Below are 13,611 nucleotides of genomic sequence, written 5' to 3'. Positions count from 1 at the left end.
GCAAGCCGATTGTCAATCCTGGAAGAGACAAAGTGGCCATATGGGGTGCACCAACATCTCCCCAAGAGGAGAAGGGACTAGGATTTCCTCCATGGGGAACTCCTTGGTTGGTGGACTCCATTTTTCTCAACCAAAGATCAACGTAGGAAAGGTGATGATTATTCTGTTTAAAATAAATTTTAGACGCTTTGACACAACTTGTTTTTTCAATTTTTAAGAGTCGAGAAAAAACAAAAGATGACTCTAGTTGCCTTCGATTTTTAATGAGCCTGAAGTGACAAGTGCTCAGAGGGACCTTTTCCGTTAAGGAGTCTGAAAAGGAATGAAAGGAACTGCTCTGGAAATCTAGACAGAGGAATTACCAAACCAATCGCAAAACTGTAGAATACTTTTTACAGTACGGTATTCAATCTTCCCGAATGCTATGTTCAGTGTATTGCGATCGATAGGGTGGCAGACACAACTTCCTATGGATAAAGGATAAAGCCTATTGTGGTCTCCCAAAATATACTCGATGGTACGTGGGAGCACAAGTCTGTACTGGAACTTATCATCTCAAAGTGGAGGAATCACCCAACCAACAGTGAAAACAACAGTTACCAGGCTTTACGACTCCAGAATACGTCTCTAGCCTAGACTTCTAGATGTTATGCATTAGGTTCCAAAGCATTTTTAGATTCATTAAATTTATTTTATGGTTGATCTTGATTAAGAAATTTGCCTTTCAGGTTCACCGCATGATGTAGATGTACAATTCCTAAAATGCAATCTAAGATGATAAACAATCATTTAATCTTCTTTTTGCACTGAGGAAAGAGAGATAGCATTCTTTCAACAAAGAGCAAAGAGAACACACTGTATGCACTTTCCTAAATCAAACCAACAAGCATTCTAAATGAAAATGCACATGCATGTATTTTTTTTCATCCGTCTTAATGCGTGAATGATAAAAAGAAAGCTAAGCGCAAATCTAAATTATTTTCCAAAGCGACAATTACTAACATGTTTCTTTTCAAAACAAAACAAGGACAGTGACAACACTTTGTTATTTGGAATTGAAAACTTGCTTTCGACACTTGGAAAATTACTAATTCAAATCAAATACAAGAGTAACAACGTAATCGACTATCAAGAACAATAAAATTCTCTTCTATGACTGAAAACGACACTTGCGACACTTTCAAATCAAGAAACGACAGTACAATTACGCTACTTCTTTGTAAAGGAGAACTGAAAATGACTGCAAAATACATAAAAACATTTACAGTTCTTTGCACAATGGAGGTGGAATAACAACAAGGAAATGGGTTTCAAACAGAGGTGTACTGACTACAGGTAGAAAAACTCCTGAATAGAACTGAAAAGAGTGAACATAGAAACCAAAACTTAGGAACAAGGCCTTGTCTATTCAGCGCACCTGTAACATAGTGAAACTGAAATGAAACGCACCTACTACACTCGGGAACTGTGATGCATTTGAAGTTCACAGAACAGACAGTGCATTGGACCAGGGACAAGACTTTGATTGGATTCTGGCTCACAGTTTGCAGTTCAGTTCAGGTGTTTAGGCCGAGCAAGTGGTAATTAGTAAATTAGTCACAGGGGTAGATCTAAGGAGGTTACTAGAGCCACCACAAGGGAAATTAGAAAGCTTGTAATTCAATTTTTAATTCATAAAAAAAACCTAGAGATTGACTGAAGCAGTGTTGATCTACTTTGGACTTACATAGAAAATGCAGTTCGAAGGCTAGCTAGCTTGACTTCCGGCTCCATCTCTAAGTTTATAAAGTAAACAAATTAGATGAACAAACAATCTACTTGCTCCCCAGCAGAGTCACCATTTTGTTATTGGGAATAGTGTCTATGCAGAGCTGCTAATCCCACTAAGGCTGGTAGCTACCTTAGAAACAAACACACTAAAAACTACTTTCGTTTTCCTTTATGAGAAATAGATAAGAGAAGAATAAGGAGACCAACCTCTGTCTTGCGCTTGGTTCCTTGCTCGATTCCTCTCTCTTCTGGTACGTCTTTGCCACTCGCTTCCTTGTCTACCTAGCTTCAAAGAGTACCTGTAGAATCAAAGCAGCATAACACTATCCAAGAACATAGATCTATTATCATAAAAAATATAGGATCAGATGTACATTGACCACACAAATGCATAAATCATCAATCATACAAGAATATGGAGGAAAACTTGAATAGATTTATTGATAACCAAGAAAGAGCAAAGAGGATTACAACCGATTGTTCTGACCCAGCATCATCCTCTCAGCAGGTAAGCCCTTCTTCACCTCATGAAAAGGTTAGATCACCCAACACTATGATATTGCACCAGGAAACCAACAACACTTCCTTACAAGATACAAAATTCCAGCCTCTGGATCTCTGTGATGAGGGATCCATATATAGATGTCTGCAAGGGAGGTGAGTCAGCTTTTGAGATTTGATTAGTGTCTTCTCTCTGATAGTTCTTGATTCCACTTGGAGATTGATGATCTCTTACTCATCCCTGGTCGAATTCAGAGAGGCAAGTGTCATAGGAGAGGTTTCTGGAAGATTCCATGCTCCTCCACCTTGCGGATTGACCCTTCCATTTGTCCCTTCTCACCCATCGCACCCCATAGAAGGGTTTTTTGACATGCATCGCACCTACTGTGTGTATTTAGGTGGGATTCAATGCACTTTGCCTATGGATCAGGTGACATGGTCCAGTTTTGACCTGTTCTAAGTGGTTTTTCATGGAGAACTTCTGGGAGATGTTGTAATCAGTTGACATTGTTCTTTTAGAGGTTGGAACAACACCTTTAGGGACTTTGGATCCCTTGGTTTATGGACATTTATGCTTGGGGTTGTAGTGCCCAAAAATGTCTATAACACTATGGATATTTTCTTTTAGGTTTTTGAAAAAAGAATCCACTAGTTAAAGTGCCTCCGTGCATTGAAAAACTGCAAAAGAGAAGCAACCAACCACAAAGGAAAAGCAGAAAAAGCTGGTGCCGTTGAGAATGTCACCAAGGAAGAATCCAAAGGTGCGCCAAAAGGAGAAAAAAGACAAACAATCAAAGAAAGTGATTGATTTGGAGGAGGAGGAGTACCAAGGCATAGAGGAATTGGATGCCGAAGAAGTCGAGCATATCTCACATCTCCTTGAGTATATCCCTCCACAGAATGGAAAGACCAAGGTTACCAAAGACCCTAATTCTGGAAATTTCATGGTGTTGACACCCTTGTTGCCTAAGTAGGTGGAATTTGAAGGTCTTCCACTATCGCACTTTCCAGTATTGAAAATGGAGGGTTGGGACCTCGCGGACCATGAGAGATTCCCACATTTAGCAATCAATAAATATATGACAAAGATATACTATGAAGAGTCAAGAGTTACATAGTTGGAGCCCATGAAGTGGGTTCTCTTTGTTGAACAGGAGGGATTGCTGCACATGCTCTATGTGCCACATTATCATCACTCAACTATCAAAAAATTGTGTGTGCACTAGCTCCTTACGTTGGTGCATGATGAGTGTCTATGGCTTGGGGAGCCCATCCCGATTACAGACATGTTGATCCATAGGATAACAAGGTTACCTTACAAAGGAGCGGACCTTGCAAAGGAGTTTGGAGGGAAAGCCAAGGAAAAGGACTTGGTAGATAAAATGAAGAAAGAGTATGTCCTTGTTAAAAATTCGAGGAGGTACTCTATCCGCTTAATTGAAGACCAGGTAGTCTATTTCTCTACCTATATTCTTGCCGAAAAAATCATGAGGAAGTGTCACGCAGATGAAGCTCTAGTGTCACTTGTAGCACAGTGTGTGAAGGGTGTCCATTACAATTGGGAAAACTGTCTATGCTAGGAGGTCCTCAGAAAATGTTGAGAAGCCCAAGAAGAAAGCAAGCCACTATATTCTGCATGCCTACTATTGTCTATTGTTTTAGTAGCTTGGAGATTGTCAGAGGATAGCCAGTTCCCCCCGTATAGGGAAGATTTCCTAAAGCCAGCACGGTTCGCCTCATTGTGGTCTACAAAGGATCCAGCAAGGATCAAGGAATGAAAAATCTTCTGGATTTTCATTGGGACGAACCTTCACATGGTTATCGATTAGAGGCCAAGGTTATCCCCAACCTTTTTTGTGTAATTGATAGCCTACGTGGAGGTTAAGGCCAATTTCCAAAGTATGTCAATCAGGGCATAGAAGGACCCACAACAAACATGGCACCAGTTGCCTGATTTGGTATCTGAGACAGATGTGAAAGAGATTGTGGGGTATTGGCCAATAGAGTAACGCAAATCCATGGGACTTGATGTGGGAACAAGCAAAGGAAAGAAGTGTTCTTCTACATAAAAGTGAAAGGATGCAGCTCAAAAGGCCACGTACACCTTGGCTGAGCAGAAGAAGAAGGAAGTTGCTAAGGCAACTTCAGAGAAGAAAGAAATGGAGAAAGGGCACGCTGCAAAAGAGCAGGCTGAAAAATAACACCAGGAAACAAACGAAGGTGAAAATATGCTTCATAGCACATATATGAGAAGGATTTGTCATCACACGAAGGAGGTGATGGTGAGGTGTAGTGCACTCCTTTCACCTTTAAGCGGCGTGGCCAAGAGTTGACTATTAGACATCAGAAGAAGCATAAATTTGATAACAAGACAAACCTCGACCTAATGGTGCTGACAGAAGGTGATCTTGATGAGATTGGTGACAAGGTGAGAGACACAATGACTTAGATGTTGTAGCAGTTTGAGAAACAGTACATGTAGATGCTAGGGAGAATCCAAAAGGATCTGTGTGAGATGCATATCCAGGATAACATTATTTAAGCTGGCATCAAGCAAGCGAGTGAGGTGAAAGTGAGCCTGACTTAGGGAAGTGGAACAGTGGTAGAACTGGAATGGACCCTGTGCCTCATAATCATACCCTTGGCAGAAGGGCCTGTTCGTGCAAAGTCAGATGAGGATTGCACCGTGATCAGCATAGTGAAGGACATGGGGCTGAATATTCCCACGCTGCCACTCTAGACACTCCATGCACTACATCATGGTATTTCAGAGGAACTGAGGATCAGAGAGCAGCTTTCCCTCACCGTTATTAGTGAGTTTAAATTCAACAATGAACATATGTTCGTGGAGAAAGCTTAGGTGTTGAAGGAAAAAGAGGAGTTTTAGACACAATGTCAGAGCCTAGAGACCATGATCGAGCAGGCCTTCAGGTCAATACCCGAATTAAACATACCAGAGTATGTAGAAGCCTCAACAGAAGTCAGGAAGTTGGCTACTGCAGTACGTGCATCAAAGGAGGAAGTTGGTAGGGTTACCTTTTATTTCTAGATGAAGATAGAAGATTTGTAGTTGAAGTTGCGGCCAATGACTCTGCAAGAAGTACGGGAGGAACATGCAGCAACCATCAAGGAGAATATGAAAACCTTGGATGTCGCAGTCAATGATAGCACAACAATGTTCAATGCAACAATGGAATTATGGAAAAACCTAGAGGAGGACCCACACCTGTAGAAGTTGAACACCGATGTCGGAGGGACGTGGTATAAGTATGATGACCTCCAAGCAACTGCATGCACTTTGGTGCCAGTGTAGGACCTTGCGAAGTTACAAGAGGTAAGGCAGCTGCAAGCACAGGTGGAAGAATTGCATAGGAAAGAGGCCCTACTAAAGACGAGATTACAATTGTGGCTAGAGGAAGCTTTTCATCTTACTCTGTCACTTGAGTAAAAGCTAAAGGTGCTATAACAGACATAGTGGATGATGTTCCGAGCAGTGGAGGGCTTGACAATAGAAAAATTGGTCGAATAAGTACAACAGGTTGTGGCACAGAGCATAGACAAAGTTGTCATGTTGCAGGTTGAGCTAGTTGGTCTGTGCAACAAGATCAAGGCACTCGCTGAGTGACTCAAGGGTGAGTCACGATCTTTGTGTTGGGGGCCTATTAGGATAGGGTCCCTAGGGTCAGTTTCTTGGGATAGTTAAACTAAGTTTTGTATAAGTTTTGTAAAAAGGTGTAAATTCTCTGCGAATTGTGGATATGGAGTGCGCAAGTAGCTAGGAGTCAAATGGGTCTTGGCCCCTTGTTTTGAGTCTATTTTAAGATTATCCCATGGTCCATGCACCATGGTATTTAATTGAGAAAGCTAAAAATAGTTAAGTCATAGAAAGTCTTAGAGATAACTTAGAATGAAGAATTGTGAACTTTGAATGGCTGTTGTTGTTTTGGGCAAGTGCTAAGGCAGGAAGGCTTTGCTTCCTATACTTAGGCGAGAAGGGGAAGGATCCTTCATATGAGTGTGCATGAGGCCTTGGTAAGTCTACAGATGAGTGCGCAGCACCTGGAATTGAGTGCTCAGGTAGAAGAGTCTGTAATCTGAACATTGAAGATCAATAAAGACTGATTTTGAAAGAATTATTGAGAAATCTAAGTATTTCTATTGATTTTGTTTATGCTATGAATTGTCGCTTTTAATGTGTTTTCTATGGAATAATGAATGAATTCCATGTGAAACCATTGTATCTGTCTTATTTATCCATGATTTAAGTAGTTATCTAGCTTCACGAATATAAGCGTTATCTCTACTATCTTTTTTGATGAATTGGGTAGATCTACGGGAAGTCATATCTAGGGTTATTTATTGATGTGAAAAAGTAGATAAACTATCTGTTTAAGGCCTGCAAAGACTGATCGCAAACCTTCACGGAGGTCTAGAAGCCCTCTTTCCTCAGTTACAATAACAAGCCCTAGAAGGATATCGATCTACAGGAAGGAAAATTTGAGCTTTAGAAACTTAAGAACCACTTATCACATGTCCCTAGATGTAGAATCCTGGTTCTAGCATCCCCCAATACTGCTTCGGGTGAGACTGCAACCTGGCCTATGCAGGTTGTTGCTGAAAGGGCTAGTAGTTAGGGTTTTATTGGTTGGTGCGAAAAACTCTGAACCAAGATCAGGCCCCCTTAAGCCAACATCTAGTTGGAAGGGACTTTAGTTTTTGGACTCCTTCGACACCTTCTAAAGGAAAGCTAGCATATTATTTTTGATAGTTTAAGTGACCACTTGGTATTTACACTATTGGATGTCATGAAAGCTTAGTGCAGTGGTGTAATGGATATTTCAATTAATTTTAAAAATCTCTTTGAGACAGTTTTCATGATCATTGTTAGTCGAGAAATAATCCGCGATTGATGATGCATATTTTCCTTTTATTCATGCATCTTCATTGATGTTTTCTTAGAACATTTCTTTAATATTCCTGTCCTTTTTCTCTTAGTTGATGATATTCTATTTATATCTTGTTCTTAAAGAATTTCTGAAAAAAATTCTAACTTGTTTTCTATCAAAAGTTCTATTGAGTTTCTTTACTTTTTCCCATATTCTCCAAAACTACTTTCAAACAAACATGGTGGCAATTGGGCCATATACCAAATATGACTCCTATCTAAAATGGTTTAAGGTCTACCTGGGATTTTACACTGAGGAGATCCCCTTAACACTCATGGTACATTTTGGCCCATCAACAGATGTCTATCCCATTATCCCTAACCTAAATAATAGATTGTTTTGTTTCCCAAATGGCTTAATCAATGTTTTTTAGATTAATATTGATTTTATGTGATCAAATTGGGGTCATTGTTGGGTGTAGGAATTGCAATTAAGAAAGCTCCTTCAACACTTAATTGTCAACCCGGGAGTTTTGTAAACTTAGAGATGAAGCATAGGTAAATCCAAAAGTGGTATGAACTTTTCCTATTTCTATTCCTACTTCTCAACTGAAACTTTGCAGAATTAAACAGAAAAATCTCAAAGGAAATTAACACCAAAGTAATTCTAGTGTTGGAATGTAAAAGAATGCATTTGGGAAGAAATAAAATAAAGGAATTTTCACACTATTGTAAACAATCTTAATTGTTGAAGTGAAACACTATGTTTATCCTCAATATAGGTGATAGCAGTTTAACAAGTGGGCCATTGAAAAGATCTGCCTTCTAAATTATTTTCCTTCTCACACTAAGTAGTTGTTCCTATGCTCATGTAATTTGCTTGCACTAGTGTAGGTATAGAACTTATGTCAGAGGTATAATTTACACTTCTACTGAAGACTTATATTTTCCTGTAGGGGCTCTAAACCTCAAGGCTTGGAGCACTCTTTTCCCGTAACAAGACACTAGTCCTTGTACCAGAACAGAGCTTCCTACACCAAATATTCCAATTTTCTTTTGGGAAAATAAAAGAGCATGTTAACTATAAAAAGAATTGCAAATGTGAGTAGAATCTAAAATAATCTTGCACATGAAAAGGATTCTTTAATCGACTGAATCTCAAAAATAGAAATAAAATCTGTTATCACTCAGGTTGTCCCTAAGGCTCCTTTAAAGGGATACGGCCGAAGTAACCACAAACCAATCTTTGGACTGTAGGTCTTAGCCTACCAGCAGTCAGAGAGGGCTCTCTCTTTAGGATTTAGCTTTTTTGATGATGATTTTAGGCTAGTTATTGAGTACAAGGGGTTTTGCTTGAGTTTTGGTGGGAAGGATGATGCTTTCAAGTAAAGAGGCAGGGATAGCATGAAAGTTTTAGAACCATTGGGCGTGGAGTCAAGGAGTAGGACTTATGGTGCATTTTCTTGGTCACAAGAGAGAAATATGGAACAAGCTAGCTGCACATGAAACGATGATTCAAGCTTAAAGGATGGAGTGAGGGCTAAGGAATGAGAGGTAGTTAAGAATCTCTCATTCAGCTTAACAGAGGGAAGGTGAATGAGCTCTATCTAGGAGCAGTGAAGAATCCCTAGATAACTGCCAGACATGGGTGAATTAGGGTAAATATGAGCCAAAGGGAAATCATATTCATTACCAATTCAGATGAAAACATAAAGAAGTCACAGAAACTAAGCATAGAGTGCAGCCACGCAAATTCTAAACTAATCCTTTTTTCTGTAACTTAGATGGTAACATATGTATGATAAAACATATATAAATTTAAAACGGAGAGAAGAAACACTTATTTAGTCATGTTGCAGCACAAGAATTCGACATTCAATTCTTCAACCATTAAGCACAGCACACAGTCATTCCTCCAAGCTTTTCAATAGTCTTTGATTAAGTAAAACATCAGGTATACAGAGAGAGTCTATCTTGGAGCTATACAACCAACCAACCCCTTAAATAGTGAATTAGGGTTGTTTTATAAGTAAAATATCTACAAAATCAGATCTCAGACAGATTTGTTGTAATAAGTGTTTTTAACCTAACATATATCTGAAATAATTGCAAGAAAATATCTTTGAGTTGCGCTGGGGACAGTTGTATCAAAAAGAGTTAATGAGTTGTCTTTATGGATCTGTGCTGATCATTTAGCCATAATTGTGCTTTGGGTTTTGATTCATTCTCTTGAGTTGTTCTAAGGTGCATTAACTGTGATGGGAGAGCATTGATATAGCTCCACCACTTTCTTTGACTTTGTTGGAGGCCATTCAATGTTCACCTGCATTGGGAAATCAAGATTTCCATTAAAAAATTTTGATTGATACTCTTTGTCACTTCCTTGATATGCTTTGGCAATGAATGTGCACATTTCTCACTTCTAATACTCTTTGAATTGTTGCATCAACCTTTCATGGCTGTTGTTTGACCCTCTACTTGCTTTAAAACTTCCTTTGCCCCTTTCTAAATCCTGCGCGAAGAAATTCTTGTCATTTTGCGACTTTCGGGCCTGCTGGTGGCTGAGCCACGAAAGGGCTTTCCATTTTGGCCTATTTTCCTTAGCGATGCACGCCTCAGATTTTCATTCCGGGCTCTCTTTGCTGCAATTTGTGCCCTTCGTGCTTTCTGACGATGACGTGAGTGGTAGGTCCCGGTACGTCGATGATGTGGTAGGGTGACGTCAGCAATACGGGCGGGTGACGTGGCGGTACGGCAGAGGCGATGACGTGGTAGTACGGTGGCAGCGACGTGGCAATGATGTGGCAGGGACACGGTGGCATGGAGGTGATGCAGGTTGATGATGTCATAGAGGAGACATGGTACGGTGACATGGCGGTGATGTCACATAGGGGAGGGGAGTATCTGGTTTCAGGCGCACCAATTTTGTGCAGAAGCGGTTTCGGAGGAGGGGGCTCCGCCACAGCCGGGAGGGCGGCGCGTGGCGGGAGTACGACAGGAAAACCGCCCATCTCCCGGGCGCTAACCCTCGACATGTCGGGGCACAAAAAGACCTGCCCACCGCAGATCTTGGGCGTGCTAGATTGGATGGTTGGCGACACGATCAAAGCGGCAGAAGGATAGATACGGGGTCCGTGGCGCTTTTTATTTAATTGTTTTAATTCGGTGGGAGGGAAAGCTTTAGGAAAGTGGGTTTTGGGGTTGTATACAAGCGGGGGAAATATATTTATAAGCATGACCTTAGGATAAGGGCGGGAAATGAGTATTGTAGGCTTAGGACTTAGGTGAAATGGTTATTAGTGTGACCAAATGTCAGACTAACTCCAGGTTAGGACACGGAAGGGTTAGTAGGAGCCCCAACTGGACTACTATTTCCCGGACTTGATAAATATGGCTATAATGCCAAGGGGAGGGGAATATGTAATATTTTTGGGATTTTATATAGTCTTTTGTACAAATAAGGGATACAGAAATGATATAGGGAGCTAGATAATAGAGTTAGGAGGTAATATGAATTTGTGAGGTGAAGTGTAGGGGAGAGGCTAAGTTTGTGAGCTGAAACTTAGACATAAGAAGTGCATGGATTATGGAGACATGTTTTTACACAAGAAATGTGGCTTCTTTTCACAGAAGAAAGTCAAAGCTTGACTTAGTGCTTTACAAAATGAAGTGATAACAGGACTGGTTGGGTAGATCCTAATGTCCTCAAGGGGATGTTATTGAGTGATATGGGGAATGAGAAGAAGGGGGACTTAGACAGGCCTCGCTTGAGCTCATCCAAAGGGGAATTTCCTTGGCCTTGTGATCTGAATAGATATAACACTTGAAATCATGAAATGGATCACACAGCTTGATTCTGCAACCACAAAACTACTTACCTAGCCTACTTACCTAGCATTTTTTCTTCTTTTTTGCATGGGTGCACTTGGACTTGCAGACCCTGATTATCCTTTTTTCTTTTTGCTGTCTTCCTATATAAATCTACACTTATTTGTTCCAAGGGCCTAGATTAAGCAGTTGGGCTCCTTTGTTTCTCTACCTATCTACAAATCTGCCAAGATTAAGTTGTTTGGCCAGATTATGATTCTCTATATTCTAAAATAAGAAATTGAAACCTAGGGAGGCCAAGATTAAGCTGTTTGGCCTTCCCTTAAGAAAATTTCTCAAAAATGGTTAACTCATCAAAATTGGAATACAACAGTGGCATTTAGACTGGCACACTTTCATGGCCTCTTCTATGGCCTCTTTTGGAAATATGGAGCATTGCAGCATGCAATGTATGACATATTTGCAATGTAAAAATGTCAATCATGAAAGATGAACACCTATTGCAACAGGAGGCTAACAGTGACTCCATTTGGGGATGGCTTTTCCTTGCGAAAATCCAAGAATAGCAGGTCAGACTGCCTTGATCTTTTATTGTTGCTGTGGGCTGAAACTTCCCTTGTGCTGGCTATCAAATGGTTGAAACTTTGAAACCTGAACACAACATTCTCATCAACTGAATTTTAATACCATAGCAGCATCGCCTTCTTTCTTCTGCGTTCTCTATCATTATATGCAATGTTGCTTGAGTATTGCTTTTGAAATAGATCCAAGATATGGATCAAAACTGATGTATTTCCCTTAGCCTCTAGTCTAGAAACAGTTGCTGATGTGAAACTACAAAATGCACCTTTCTTATTGATTCTGTTTGGCTGAAGACTGCAAGCTGCAAACAGTTTCTTTTTACCATGAATTGTTGTGATATGACAGCGCTACTCTTACTGTTTTGCTGAGATTAATGCAGAGACAAAACCCTTTAAAAATGGAATACTTGCATTGGCTGTGTCTTCACAAACTTTGCTGCTGCTCCTCTAACACTCAGACTACTTATACAAAAAGGAAAAAAAAAACAAAGTGCTGATATATAAAAATATCAATGTACATAGAAATATATACAGAGCTGAATTGTATCCCTTAAAAGGGATCATGGTAATGTTTTACCATTCAGCCATTAACGAGGCCTTCTTCAGCTGAGCTGCACTCTATGAGTTTGAGGAAATATGTATTATTTCCCTGAACAACAGAAATAACGAATGGCCTTTCCATAAAAAATCAAATTTTGCATGTTTTCCCTTGTCTTCTCTTCGTGAGTCCCACCTTAGAACTTTGTCGCCAATGTAGAAATCCTCATCCTTAGCTCTCTTATCAAACATCTTTTTGATCTTCTGTTGCAAAATTTGAGCTTTGTTATAGTCCTGTTCTCTGGTTTGCTGAAGATGAATGGTCTGATTGATTCTTCTTTTAATACCATTTGGTTCTGCTTGGATCTCTTGTAACAATTTGATGATAGGAGTGCCCAAGGAAGATGGAAATCTGGCCTCCATGCCATATACCAGCTCATAAGGGCTCATCCCAATGAATTTCTTTGTTGAAAGTCTGTCTGCCCATAGGGCATTTGTGAGCTTTTTGTGCCAACTCTTTTTGTTTTCTTCCAGCACTCTCTTTATGATGTTGATGAGGCTTTTGTTGGATGATTTGGCCAAGCCATTTCCTTGAGGGTAATAGGCCGTGGAATGGCCCAAGGTAATCTGAAATTTATGGCAAAAATTGATCATCTTTTTGGGTTTGAAAGCAGCGGCATTGTCAGTAATGATCTTCTCAGGGCAGCCAAATCTAGAAAGGATATTGGACTCAAGGAATTGGATAATGATGGAGTCATTGGCCTGTCTACATGGGATGGCTTCAATCCACTTAGTGAAATAGTTGGTGGCTGTTAGAATCCACTTGTGCTGGCCTAAGGAAGAGGGATGGATTTCCCCAATGAAGTCAAGACCCCATTCTTGAAAAGGATTTTCGGTTGAGATGGGCTTAAGAGGCAGAGGTAACAGATTTCTTTTGCCCTCAAAGATTTGGCATTTATGACACGAGATAGCAAACTTCTTTACATTTGCAAACAAAGAGGGCCAATAAAAACCAACCCTTAAAATTTTATCAGCAGTGGACTTCCAGTATAGATGTCCTCCACAGTCCCCTGCATGGAATTTTTTCATGACATTGTTAGTTTCATTCATGGTTAAACAATTAAGCAATATGCCTTCATGATTTTTCCAAAATAAAGCACCATCTATGACACAAAACTTTGAAGCCCCCATTTTTAAAAATCTTTTCTTGGTTCTGGACAATCTTGGGGAAGCAAATAGGTTTAACAATACAAAACATATATAAGAATACCATGGGAATTGCAAAAAGGTTTCACTGATCTATGGAGTCGCCAGCTCCTGTTCATTGTCCAATTGGTTAATGTCTAAAGCTTGAAATTTTGTTTCAGACATCAGTTTGGCTAAACCTTGTTCCTTTATGAGCTTGGTTGGTTTTATCTCTATGTCATACTCAAGGATGTTAGCAATCCATTTGCCTCTTTTGCCTTCTAGCCCCTCTTGGGTTAATATGCCTTTTACAACAGCATTTGG

The sequence above is a fragment of the Pinus tabuliformis genome, chromosome 8 (genome assembly GCF_031772625.1).
Source record: "Pinus tabuliformis cultivar Carrire ecotype Pingquan chromosome 8, CPIR1, whole genome shotgun sequence".
Lineage (NCBI taxonomy): Eukaryota > Viridiplantae > Streptophyta > Pinopsida > Pinales > Pinaceae > Pinus > Pinus tabuliformis.
Note: the sequence above shows the minus strand (reverse complement) of the source record.